Genomic DNA, 11869 nt, shown 5'->3' on the forward strand with positions numbered 1-11869 from the left:
TTAAAATAAACCATAAGTTTACATTGATAAACTAAAATACATGAGGTTAAAATAAACCATAAGAAGTTTGCATAGATCAACTAAAATAGATATGAGGTTAAAATAAACCATAACAAGTTTACATTGATCAAATAAAATAGATATGAGGTTAAAATAAACCATAACAAGTTTACAATGATCAAATAAAATAGATATGAGGTTAAAATAAACCATAACAAGTTTACATTTGTTGAGAAGTACAGTTCATGTTTATTAGATAATGGCCCAATCTAACATTGAGATATGATAACCCTTTTCTTACAGACTCCACAAGATATAGAAAGCTCATTTGTTGAGAAGTACAGTTCATGTTTATTAGATAATGGCCACAACCTAACATTGAGATATGATAACCCTTTTCTTACAGACTCCACAAGATATAGAAAGCTCATTTGTTGAGAAGTACAGTTCATGCAATTATTGATATATTCAAGTTTAAACTGATGTTGTGCCATTAGATTGAAATACAGTTATTATATTGGCTAAAGATATGGAAATTACTGTAAGGCTTTTCAAACACATTTCAGAAAATACCATCTTGGTGGATTGTTCTTGCAATTCGCACTCGTGAAAGCCGATACGTTGATTACGATCTGAGCTATCTTTGTTGCTCTTGGAATAACTAATACATGCTACCATCCAGGGAAACAATTGCTGAATGTGACAAGTTATGTGAGGATGACAATAGCGGTGAACCATAGAGATTGTTTAGGTGAATCTAGAGGTTATGGCTCTAATTGTATTGTAAAGAGAACAACAGTTCACGTAGTTACCCTGGTTCAATGCAAGGTTTCTTGCATGATAAAATACACCACATTTAATCAATTTGGTCAAGAGTACAATATTGAGTTAAACTTTCACAAACGAATTCAGCTTGAACATTTTAATATAGATTATCTATCCTGTACATATAACAGCAAGTACACACACTTTATATCCAATGTTATAATGCACGTTGTTTTGCACCACATCAGCGAGATTCAATATTATTTCGTAATTTACGCCATTGACAAATATTGTTATCTAAATAGCTGTTTAGTATAGCTATAACACTAATTCAGTTATGTCTCAATCTTATCTTGGGAGAGTCCTTCAGATTTGTATTGTTACACTGGCTACAATATGAGGTCTGTTAAAAAAATACAAAACTGTTTGAATTGCGCGGCTCCAGTTGGTTCCAGGGGAATCCGCTTGGTGTCGCTAGGTTCGCACAGATCAGCTGATTACGAGGCCATTTCCTGATTGCAGATATCTCCATTTGTGTATTTGCTATGCGGTTTTAAGTGAAGTACGATTTTTTCATTTGTGGGATTTCAGAATGAATGACCTAAAGGAACAATGACTTGCTGTGAAATTTTGTGTTAAATTTGGAAAATCTGCGACTGAAACTTTTGCTATGCTTAACACGGCTTACAGTGATGTTGCTATGAATCGTACGGCATGTTTCAAGTGGCATGAACATTTTAAGGATGGTCGACAGTCCATTGAAGATGATGAGCGTCCTGGATGTCCTTCCATCGTCAACTGACGACCCACGTCGACAAAATCACCACCCTGGTGCGGGCAAATCGACGTTTGACTGTCAGGGAGCTTGCTGAAGAGTGTGGGATATCAGTTGGATCTTGTTACGAGATTTTGATCGAAAAATTGAAGATGCACCACGTTGCTGCGAAACTTGTGCCTCAGAACTCATGAGTTTTTGGCCAAACACTCGATCACTGTTCTTCCCCACCCCCCCTACTCACCTAATCTTGCTTCTTGCAATTTTTTCTTGTTCCCCAAACTCAAAAGACCCTTGAAAGGAAGAAGATTTGAGATGATTCCCGAGATTAAGGCAAATGCGACGAAGGAGCTGGAGGACATTACAAAAGAAGCGTACCAGGACTGTTTCAACAAGTGGAAACACCGTTGGGATAAGTGTGTGTGTCGGGGAGGTGAGTACTTTGAAGAGGTCCCAGACCTGTAACTTCTAAATAAAGTACATTTTGTTTTATGGCGTCAGTCAGCGTATTTTGAACAGCCCTCGTTATTCATATTTACAAGATTCCAACCAATGTTATTAAAAGGTTCCCAACGTTATTACACCACCAGCAGCTGTTTAAACAATACAAGCATGGGGTAATTTACTTCAAATGATTTGAGTGGAGCCAGTCAAACATATCTTTCCCATTATCAGTTACTAATGGTCAGATTTTACTTCCCGATTGCTGCCATTGGTGTGTTTGTCTTATACCAAAGCCACATCGAGCTATCCACCGTGTTGGGAAATGAACCACTGTTTTTAACCCGAGGACTGTAGAAAGGCTCTCAACTGACATAGCAACTCTAACCCGAACACTTATGAAGAATGCCTCAGTAGAGAAACTAACATGTCGTTTGCTGTTTCTTCCAACTCTCAGTTTCAGTCCATTAAAATTCTCACTTCAGTTTTTATTCTTGAACATCTTACAGGATAATTACGATGATAACATTTCTGTGTTTAGAAGGATCAAGAAACCAGTTACCTCATTAATTACTTTACATATGTAAACAAGAATGTGTACATATACGAGGGTCATACTGTACTATATATAGAAGTTTGTTTGTCCTGTAACTCACCCTAGGCTTGGGTCCTATCAGACGTGGTTTAATCAACTAGGAACAATTTGGGGCGTGCCAAGAAGTTAGTATTCTTCAGTTTACTCTTTCATTACGTAGGTATACATATGTACTGGTATATTTAGGGCAAAAACAGAAACACTGACTGTATTCATAACTAGTAAAACATTAGTTCTATAACAATTTTATTTTCAAAGATTTTGTGTTTCACACATTGTTTATACATATTTTCAATATAGATACACTAATAGTGATGTTCTTAATTCACTTTATTTATAAAACTGAAATACAATAAATAATGAAACCCAGTGGACAGAAAGTTTTATTCTTACTAACTTTTTATTACCTCTAGCATGTTTTGTTTCTTTAAAAACATATCACCTGCTACCAGTAGCAATACATAGTAGTTTGTAGTAAACTTTGCACCTTAAGATGTTAACTTGTACATGAGTATTGTGTGTTTCATCTCACAAGCTAGTCAGTCTCTAAGCTTGATAAGTACAAGCACTTTTAAAATGAGCCTTATCATTTAGATGGATGGAACTATCCCAATGTACTTTATCTATACTTTTAACTTCACTCAAAAGTAGTAAAAACAGTAAATAATGGACTTTTAATGGAGTGCTAGTCTTACACTAGAATATCATGTTAAGTTGATCATCTTAATGGAGTGCTCGTCTTACACTAGAATATCATGTTAAGTTGATCATCTTAATGGAGTGCTAGTCTTACACTAGAATATCATGTTAAGTTGATAATCTTATTTCATATAAGGTATTATTAAAATTTTATAGAGTTGATTTTAAGAACATATCTAAGTTACTTACATGGTTTTTCTATTTTAATGTACAGCAGTTATCTATACACAAATAACAGTACAACTATTATTCACTGTCACACAGGTAAAGAATCTTAGTTGCCAAGACAGTGAGATAATGTTACTACAGGTACAGCTAATTTTAATTTATACAGCTATTAAATGTCTTTCCCTTCTCTTATGTGTCAATTTGCAGGGGCAGCCACTAACATTTTTCCATATACTTTAAAATTATGGTTGTGTTGTTACATGTAAGAACTCACTGTTAATTGATGTGTGAAAATGTTGTTTAGAAAACAGCATTTAAATTGTTCATGTTAAAAAAAATCATGTTTTTCCTTTCAGCAAGCTGTCAATGATCGTTAATATTACACCTTCAACCCCTCAAAACATCTACAATAACGGTCCAAATAGTTACAGTAAAATGATGTCTTGAATTGTTGTCTCTAATCAAATATCATTAGGAGATTTTCCTATGGTAAATAATTCTAAACCTTTTGTAGTGAAGTTTATTTACAAGGCACAACACAGTAACACAGCTTTAGAAAGTTTATTGACAGTGGTACAGTTGCATTTACAATGAGATGAAATTTGAACATTTAATAACACAAATGGAACCTATACACAAAGAAAACATTAAGTGAAAGAATGTCGCAACAAATACTGTCCACCACTTAAACAGACAAAATACTCTATTCAGTAATAGTCACGTGAAAGTGTTTACCAACATAAACATTCAATACATCAGTAACAATAGATGGAATAAGCATAACTCTCCACGTTGAATAAAATTTATATTTTAAATTCACTCGATGACTTATTTTATGTGCTAATTAAATGGTTTAGTGCACAACTATTTGGGTTTCACAGATAGGTTCTCATGCATCTGTCATTTGTTTATAAAAATCTAATGTACCAGTACAGACAAATTGCATATATTTTCATAATACTAATTAAGAAAACAACAGCAAAGAGATGTATGCATCAGTTTTATTGACCAGAAATAACTAAAATATCCTTTTCTCAGGAAAATTGTCAAGATAGTAGGTTTTAAATGTTTACAAGTGATTTAGCATAAAAGATAAATACTGTAAAATAGAAATTAAAAAAAAACAATGGAAGTATTTACTGCAAACAGTGGTTGAATTAATTTATAAAATCAACAGCTGCATAAACAAGTCTGAAAAGTACCAGTCACTCAACATACTACAAAAAAATCATGATGGAAATCTTAACATGTTCAATATGTCAAGTTGGTTTTGTGTGTAGAAGTTACTATGGTTGGCCAGCCATCGGCCCACCATCTGGAAACGAGGTGTGGGAATTAGGTGACAGTTCTATAAGTGACAGTTTGCTTGCACGTAACTGTGCATTTTGTTCTAGCAGGCACTCAACAGTTGAGGTTAATTCTGTAACTTGTTTTTTCAGTTCCTCTACTTTACGCCGGAGAATAATGTTTTCCTCTTCCAACATGTGCATGTCAGACATTCGATCAGGACCAGGAGTGGGCAACAGCACCCCCGATCCAAAACCATCATCAAAGGCCTGTCGTTTAAGTTTTGGCTGAAAGTCAAACTCGAAGTTTTCGGGCTCCCCCATAATGGGTGCCCCAACCTCTCCACACATTTCCATACTATATTCTCCCGGCGTCAAGTGTCGGAACTTACAGTAAATTCCTCAAACACAAAGCCCCTCAAAAGTCTTTGCAAACTGGAACCTCACTTTTATGATCTCTCAAAGCATTCTGTACAAGTCTTGGTAGTTTCCCTGTACTCAAATAATATTCTTCTTCCCTCTTGGTACAATGCATGAACTTACAGTTTGCTCGTCGACATCCTCTATTCTGGAAGTCACGACAGAATTTAATATCTTCACTTCCCTTTTCCTCGGTCTCTTTAGTAGGTTCTGGGTGCCTGTATTTACAGTTTGACCCCCGTCTGCACACGTTGCGTAGAAAATCACGGCAGATGTCATCACTACCATTCCTAGTGGAGTTATCGCTTTCAGCCATTCCGTACTTAGAAACAGAAGGAGCTGTAACTTTGAGAAAGTGTTCTTTCAGCAGTTCTTCTTAGCAGACATTCAGCTCTAAGCACGGGTAGCAACTGTTACACTTCTCAGCTCTATTATACACTATCTGTTGCTCTGCAATATTAGAAACAGAGCAACAAATTAACTACAGCATCTGACACAGACATAAGTTCATTTTTAATGCTGTAAGAAATTCAACAGCTTTAATAGCTTGTTTTTACCACATTTTTATGAACTTTAGGGTAAAGTTATTTACACATGCCACTTGTTACTGAAAGTTTTTTAACAGTTATAATTCCAGCTGTACCATGTGATTTAATATTCTGACTTCACATTTATTTCTTTAAAAAAAAAAGTATGCTGGTATCTATGGCATTTTTAGTTGTTTCAGTTTTTTCTGCCAAAGTCCTTGATCATTTAATATGTTATAATCATTTCTTTATAAACATAATGTGCTGCTACATTTAAAGTAAAAACATTTTTGGCACACTGAAAATTTTTTTAATAAAATGTTTCGTCGATTAGCTTCAGTAACATGGTTACCATCATCAGGGGCGAGTGTTACTACAACAGTTACCATCATCAGGGGCTAGTGTTACTACAACAGTTACCATCATCATGGCTAGTGTTACTACAACAGTTACCATCATCACGGCTAGTGTTACTACAACAGTTACCATCATCACTGCTAGTGTTACTACAACAGTTACCATCATCATGGCTAGTGTTACTACAACAGTTACCATCATCATGGCTAGTGTTACTACAACAGTTACCATCATCATGGCTAGTGTTACTACAACAGTTACCATCATCATGGCTAGTGTTACTACAACAGTTACCATCATCATGGCTAGTGTTACTACAACAGTTACCATCATCAAGGGCTAGTGTTACTACAACAGTTACCATCAGCAGAGCTAGTGCTACTGCAATTTCAGTAACAGGGTTAGCTTCAGTAACATGGTTACCATCATCAGGGGCGAGTGTTACTACAACAGTTACCATCATCAGGGGCTAGTGTTACTATATCAGTTTCAGTAACACAGTTACCATCATCAGGGCTAGTACTACTACAACAGTTTCAGTAACACAGTTACCATCATCAGGGCTAGTGTTACTACAGGGTGTTCGGAAAGTCGCTATGCACTTATATATTTATTAACAGACATGTTTCAATATAGAATACAGGAGGTAAATATGAATTACAATTATAAACAATGTTGAAAATGACCCCCTTTGGCATCAATACAGGCCTGGATCCTTCTTATTTTGTTTCTAAACACCACTATCACTTGCTGGCTTGAAATAGACTAAGTTATCACTGCTTTCAAAACTGCACAGTGACTTTCCAAACACCCTGTACAACTAGTTGGATGAAATATGTAATAAAGATATCTTCATTGTGTCTTGATATTATGACTTTAATGTCATAACAGTTTCAGTTTTGTTCTTAAAAACATAAACAACTTTAAAACTTCTTCCGACAAACGTCCTGACATTCTTCTAAATTTAGAAAATACAAACAAGATACAAAACTTAATTCAACAGTTGTCATCAGTCCTATCATCCTAGGATCTTTAAAAATAACCCAAATCAATCTGAAATACAAGTTTATTTTATAATGTAAGATCTTATCCATATTTGAAGGCAGCTAGAAAGAAGTAAGAATCTAAATAAGATCCATCCTAAATTGTAGGTTTTACGCTTCCTGTCACTTCAGACTTAACAAAAGATACAAAACGTTCTGAAACGTGCATGTACACCGTGGCAGAGCAGTGGAATTGTTGACCGTTTTCTAACATATTAGTGGTTGAAAACTTGATTTGTCTAAATAAACTTGACCTGTGAACATGGTTTTGTTTTTCTACTTTGAGACAGTGATGTACATTTTGAAACACTTTTGTTATACACTATGTTAGTATATTGTCACAGTTTTCTAAGATATATAACATTTATTTACATCGAACTAAAAGCACTCAGTAACTGTGATGTTACAGTGGCACTTAAATTTACAATAATCATTGTCCTTTTTAGACTACAATTAGTCCAGTACATTTAGTTGACTGTTAACTTTTGGGGGTTAGATGTCTTTAAGCTTTATATTTTACACTTAATCATGAGGGTAACCAAAACTTGTAGACATGTTCTAATTAGTGGAAATAAAAACTATGTATACAGGCTTCCAACTTCTAACAAATGTCTCATCACTACTAAACTGACTATCTAGGCAGATGCTTAGAAAAAAACAAAAACAATGTTTATTGAACTGTGAGAAATGTGTGTGAAATCAAATCTATGTTGAACCCTTATGTTGTTTTCAGATCAGTATAAATATCCAGTTAATGTTACCACTTATTAACCTGACAGTCCATCTACTGTATAAACTTTTTTGAATGTTCTGCTGTCTTAATAATTATTACCATACTATATACTTGTACATTTGACATTCTAAACCATTGTGTTAAATTGTAACTGATTTGACTTTTATCACAAAAGTATTATAAACACACAACATATATCAATTTAGAAATATTTTATCATGTTAAGAGTCCTGATATTAAATGAAACCATAAAGAGCCTCTTCAGTCACATCCCCATATTTTGGCTTCATTTATTTTTCTACGGTGACCTTAAAATTTGAAGATGGTGTGTTTTTTATTTCAAGCTTCCTTTTATAGGAATGTACTTGCCTGATTTTGGATGAACTGTAGGTTGTTAAAAACAGCTGTATCATTGGTCATTTTTAAAAATAACATGAGATGCACACAACAGTAAACTTATTGTATGAATTGGAAGAGTGACGTTAGACAGTATTGGAGACAAGTTCAAATTTGACTTTTCTCTTGTGTAAGGAAGTTTGTTTATATTGATTACATACTTCAGCCATTTCAGTACAATAAACACAACAACAAAAACCTAAAAATCTTGTAAATGAACTAATAATAATAATAACATCTAACTTAATGCAGTAAATTATATAACTACAAAGCTTAACTTAAGAGACTAAGTGCATGCAGGCTGCTAGAAATAATACACTGAATATCATTACACACTGATGCACTGTTACGTTTTTGTTTTTTACTACAACAATGAAATAGCTTGTTAGGAGAGTGAAATACTTTGACTATGGCTTATTGAAAAATCTTGCAGATTTGCTTATGGCAATATAGGAAACAAATACAAGTTACACTTATTTATGACCTGAAATACTGTTTTTACATACTTTTGAGTTAGAATTTAAAATGAACAAATTATAAGGAATACTAAATAGAAAATGTAGTATGCGTGACTTTTTAACACAAATTTACTAAACACTAACCGCTACAATTGACAAAAAGTAGTTAGGCCTAGCAACGTTGCTAGGCCTAATATTCTACTAACAAGTTTAAAAACATGAAAGATGCACTTACATTGCTCAAAATCGTAATCAAACTATTAAACTCACTACATTTAAAATTTAAAAAGTAAAAAGTTCGAAACTATCAATTATAACGTAATTATGTTCTTACAATATTATTTATAACAGGCAAACTTGAACAAAAATCTGGATGATGAACTAAATTATAACATAAACCTTAAACGTATAAAACAGCATAGCAGCCCTAACGACATAAAGAAATAACATGAAATAAGACGTAAATACAAAAATATTCGAAACAAGTTAATTGAATAAAAACGAAAAAAAAAAACAGTTTAGTTTGATACTTTTGAATGAAACCTTAAAAATTTGTTCACAGCCTGTAAAGTGGGGGAGGTAATCCCTCCGAAATACCTTTCGTTCCGACAAAAATGAATATTTATATGTTTGTTTTGTATTTACAGGCATATTTTCAAGTATATCGTACTTGTTTTGGGTATTTTTGTATTGTCAATTTATATTACTTTTTTAGCTGTCAATAATTTTATTTTTTATACAATTTTCTTACCATATTTGTTTGTTTCTTATGTTATCCTTCAGTCAACCCAATTTGTGTGTGTGTGTGTTTTCTTACAGCAAAGCCACATTGAGCTATATGCAGAGTCCACCGAGGGGAATCGAACCCCTGATTTTAGCGTTGTAAATCCGTGAACTTGCCGCTGTATTACCGGACGACAACAACACAGTATTTATGTTTGTTAAATGTATTTATATTATGGTAGAATGTAAATAAACTAAACGGAGTGTTGGTCGTAGCAAAGTTTTTTTGGGGGAAAGCATTTTTTTCTCTTTGAGTTAAAATCCTATCTACGAATTCAGCTACTCCATGATAAAAATATGAAAAAAACTAAACAAAATATATTTTACATATATATAAATATACGATGCGTTTCTATCTTCTTGTAATATAATAGTATTTATTCTGAAGCTTCTCTTTGTTCTGCATATGTGATGGTTTCTCAAAACGTGGTCTAGGAAACTGTTGAGCTGATTTCATTCTAAGCATTCCACTTCGAGAAAAATAAAAAGATAATGCCTGTAATGACCAAGAATGGTATTAATCAACATTTTACGTTGCGCATAGATGTCGACAACTATGTTCTTCAACGGTTATTCAGGTGATATATACACTGTTGGCCAAAATCTTAAGGCCAATGAACATAAAGAAAAAATATGCATTTTGCGTTGTTAGACTCAACCACTTATTTGAGTAGAGCTTCGAAAGATAAAAATAAAAAAAAGGAAAATAAAAATAAAAAGTTTTTTAATGTTTACTAGAGAAAATGTGAACACTATGAAATTAGCCCAAATACTAGCTGGTCAAAAGTTTAAGACCATACCAAAAAGAAGTCCTAAACAGGGTAGGAAATGCCCAACAAGAGGTCTCAGTATTGAGTTACACGACCGTCATTGCAAATAACTTCAAAAATTCCCTTTGGCATGGTTGATATAAGCGTTTGCAGAAGGCTGGCTGGAGTGTTATTCCAAGTGGTGAAGATGGCTCCACGAAGATCATGTACTGTTTGGAATTGACATCCATTTCTATACACGTACCTTGCCGTCCACCTTCAAACATTTTCAATGGGGCTTAGTTCAGGTAAACACGCTGGATAGTCCAAAAGAATCACGTTATTCGCCATGAAACAGTCCTTTGTCCTGCGGGCATTGTGGATTGCAACGTTGTCCTGCTGAAAGATCCAGTCATTTTCACACAAGCGAGGGCCTTCAGTCAATAAGGATGCTCTCTCCATCATGCCAATGTAGCCAGCTGCTGTTTGACGCCCCTGTATAACCTGAAGCTCCATTGTTCCATGGAAGGAGAAAGCACCCCAGATCATGATGGAACCACTGTGCCGTGTAGAGAATGTCTCCGGTGGGATATCCTTATCGTACCAGTAACATTGGAAGCCATCTGCACCATTCAGGTTAAATTTTTTCTCATCATAGAACAAAACCTTCTTCCACTTTTCTACGTCCCATGTTTGGTTCTTCTCAGCAAAGTTTAACCGAGCTATTTCGTGGTGTGGAAGGAGACGTGACCTTTGAAGACGTTTAGGGTTTTTAAAACCTTTCTCTCGTAGATGCCGTCTTATTGTTCTTGAACTGCATTCTGCGTCCGTAAGGGTCTTAATCTGGTTCGACGATCGGCTGGTGTCTTGCCTGACAACCCGTCGAATACTCCTGCTCAACGCCGGCGAAATTTTCTTGGGCCAACTTCTTGAAATTCTCGTTCCGTATCCCTCAGAGTCTTTTAAGAAATTTACAACAGCAGTTTCACTACTTCCAATCTCACCAGCGATGGCACGTTGCGAGAGACCTTACTATTGCAGCTCGACAATTCTGCCACGTTCAAACTCTGTCAACTTTTTAGCCAATGTAACACAGGAGATGTCAGTGGGAGATGTTGACAATGCTAATGCTTGAACACAAATGACTAAATTTTGTTACGTGTTTACCGATTAACGCTTCGTTTCAGTTTAGTCTTAAACACTTTAGACCACCTAGTATTTAGGTTAATTTTGTAGTGTTCACATTTTCCTATTAAATACTAAAAACGTTTCATATTTTTATTTTCCCTTTTCTTAGATTCATCTTTCAAAGCTCTACTCAAATAATTGGTTGAGTCTAACAAGGCAAAATGCATATGTTTTCTTTATGTTCATTGGCCTAAAGAATTTGGCCAGCTGTGCATATATATATTACGACTTCACCTTTGCTGTAATAACAGCCACCCTTCAGCCGAAAATCCCATTTATTCATTAGACAGTGATAGCATCCGATAACATTTATGTCTCTCTTAAGAATAATTATTATCCACTTTTAATAAAGAAACTTCATAGGTATGGTGATAATTATTGGGATATCATGATTACAGCAGAATATGCAAGAAGTTGGTGGACTATCAGATTGATAAATGGTAACAGTAACTGGATGTGTATATTGGCCTCAAAACAACAGGAGGG

General features: G+C 34.6%; 1 pseudogene across 1 annotated transcript; it reads right to left on the reverse strand.

Annotated features, from left to right (window-relative positions):
• Positions 1–2805: 2805 nt before the first annotated feature.
• On the reverse strand, positions 2806–9098 carry LOC143234689 (zinc finger CCCH domain-containing protein 10-like; annotated as a pseudogene). The gene is made up of 2 exons (XR_013018761.1): positions 8899–9098; positions 2806–5599 (listed from the first exon to the last, which is right to left on the reverse strand). The product of XR_013018761.1 is annotated as a zinc finger CCCH domain-containing protein 10-like (transcript).
• Between the last annotated feature and the right edge of the window lie 2771 nt (positions 9099–11869).

The sequence above is a fragment of the Tachypleus tridentatus genome, chromosome 12 (genome assembly GCF_004210375.1).
Source record: "Tachypleus tridentatus isolate NWPU-2018 chromosome 12, ASM421037v1, whole genome shotgun sequence".
NCBI lineage: Eukaryota > Metazoa > Arthropoda > Merostomata > Xiphosura > Limulidae > Tachypleus > Tachypleus tridentatus.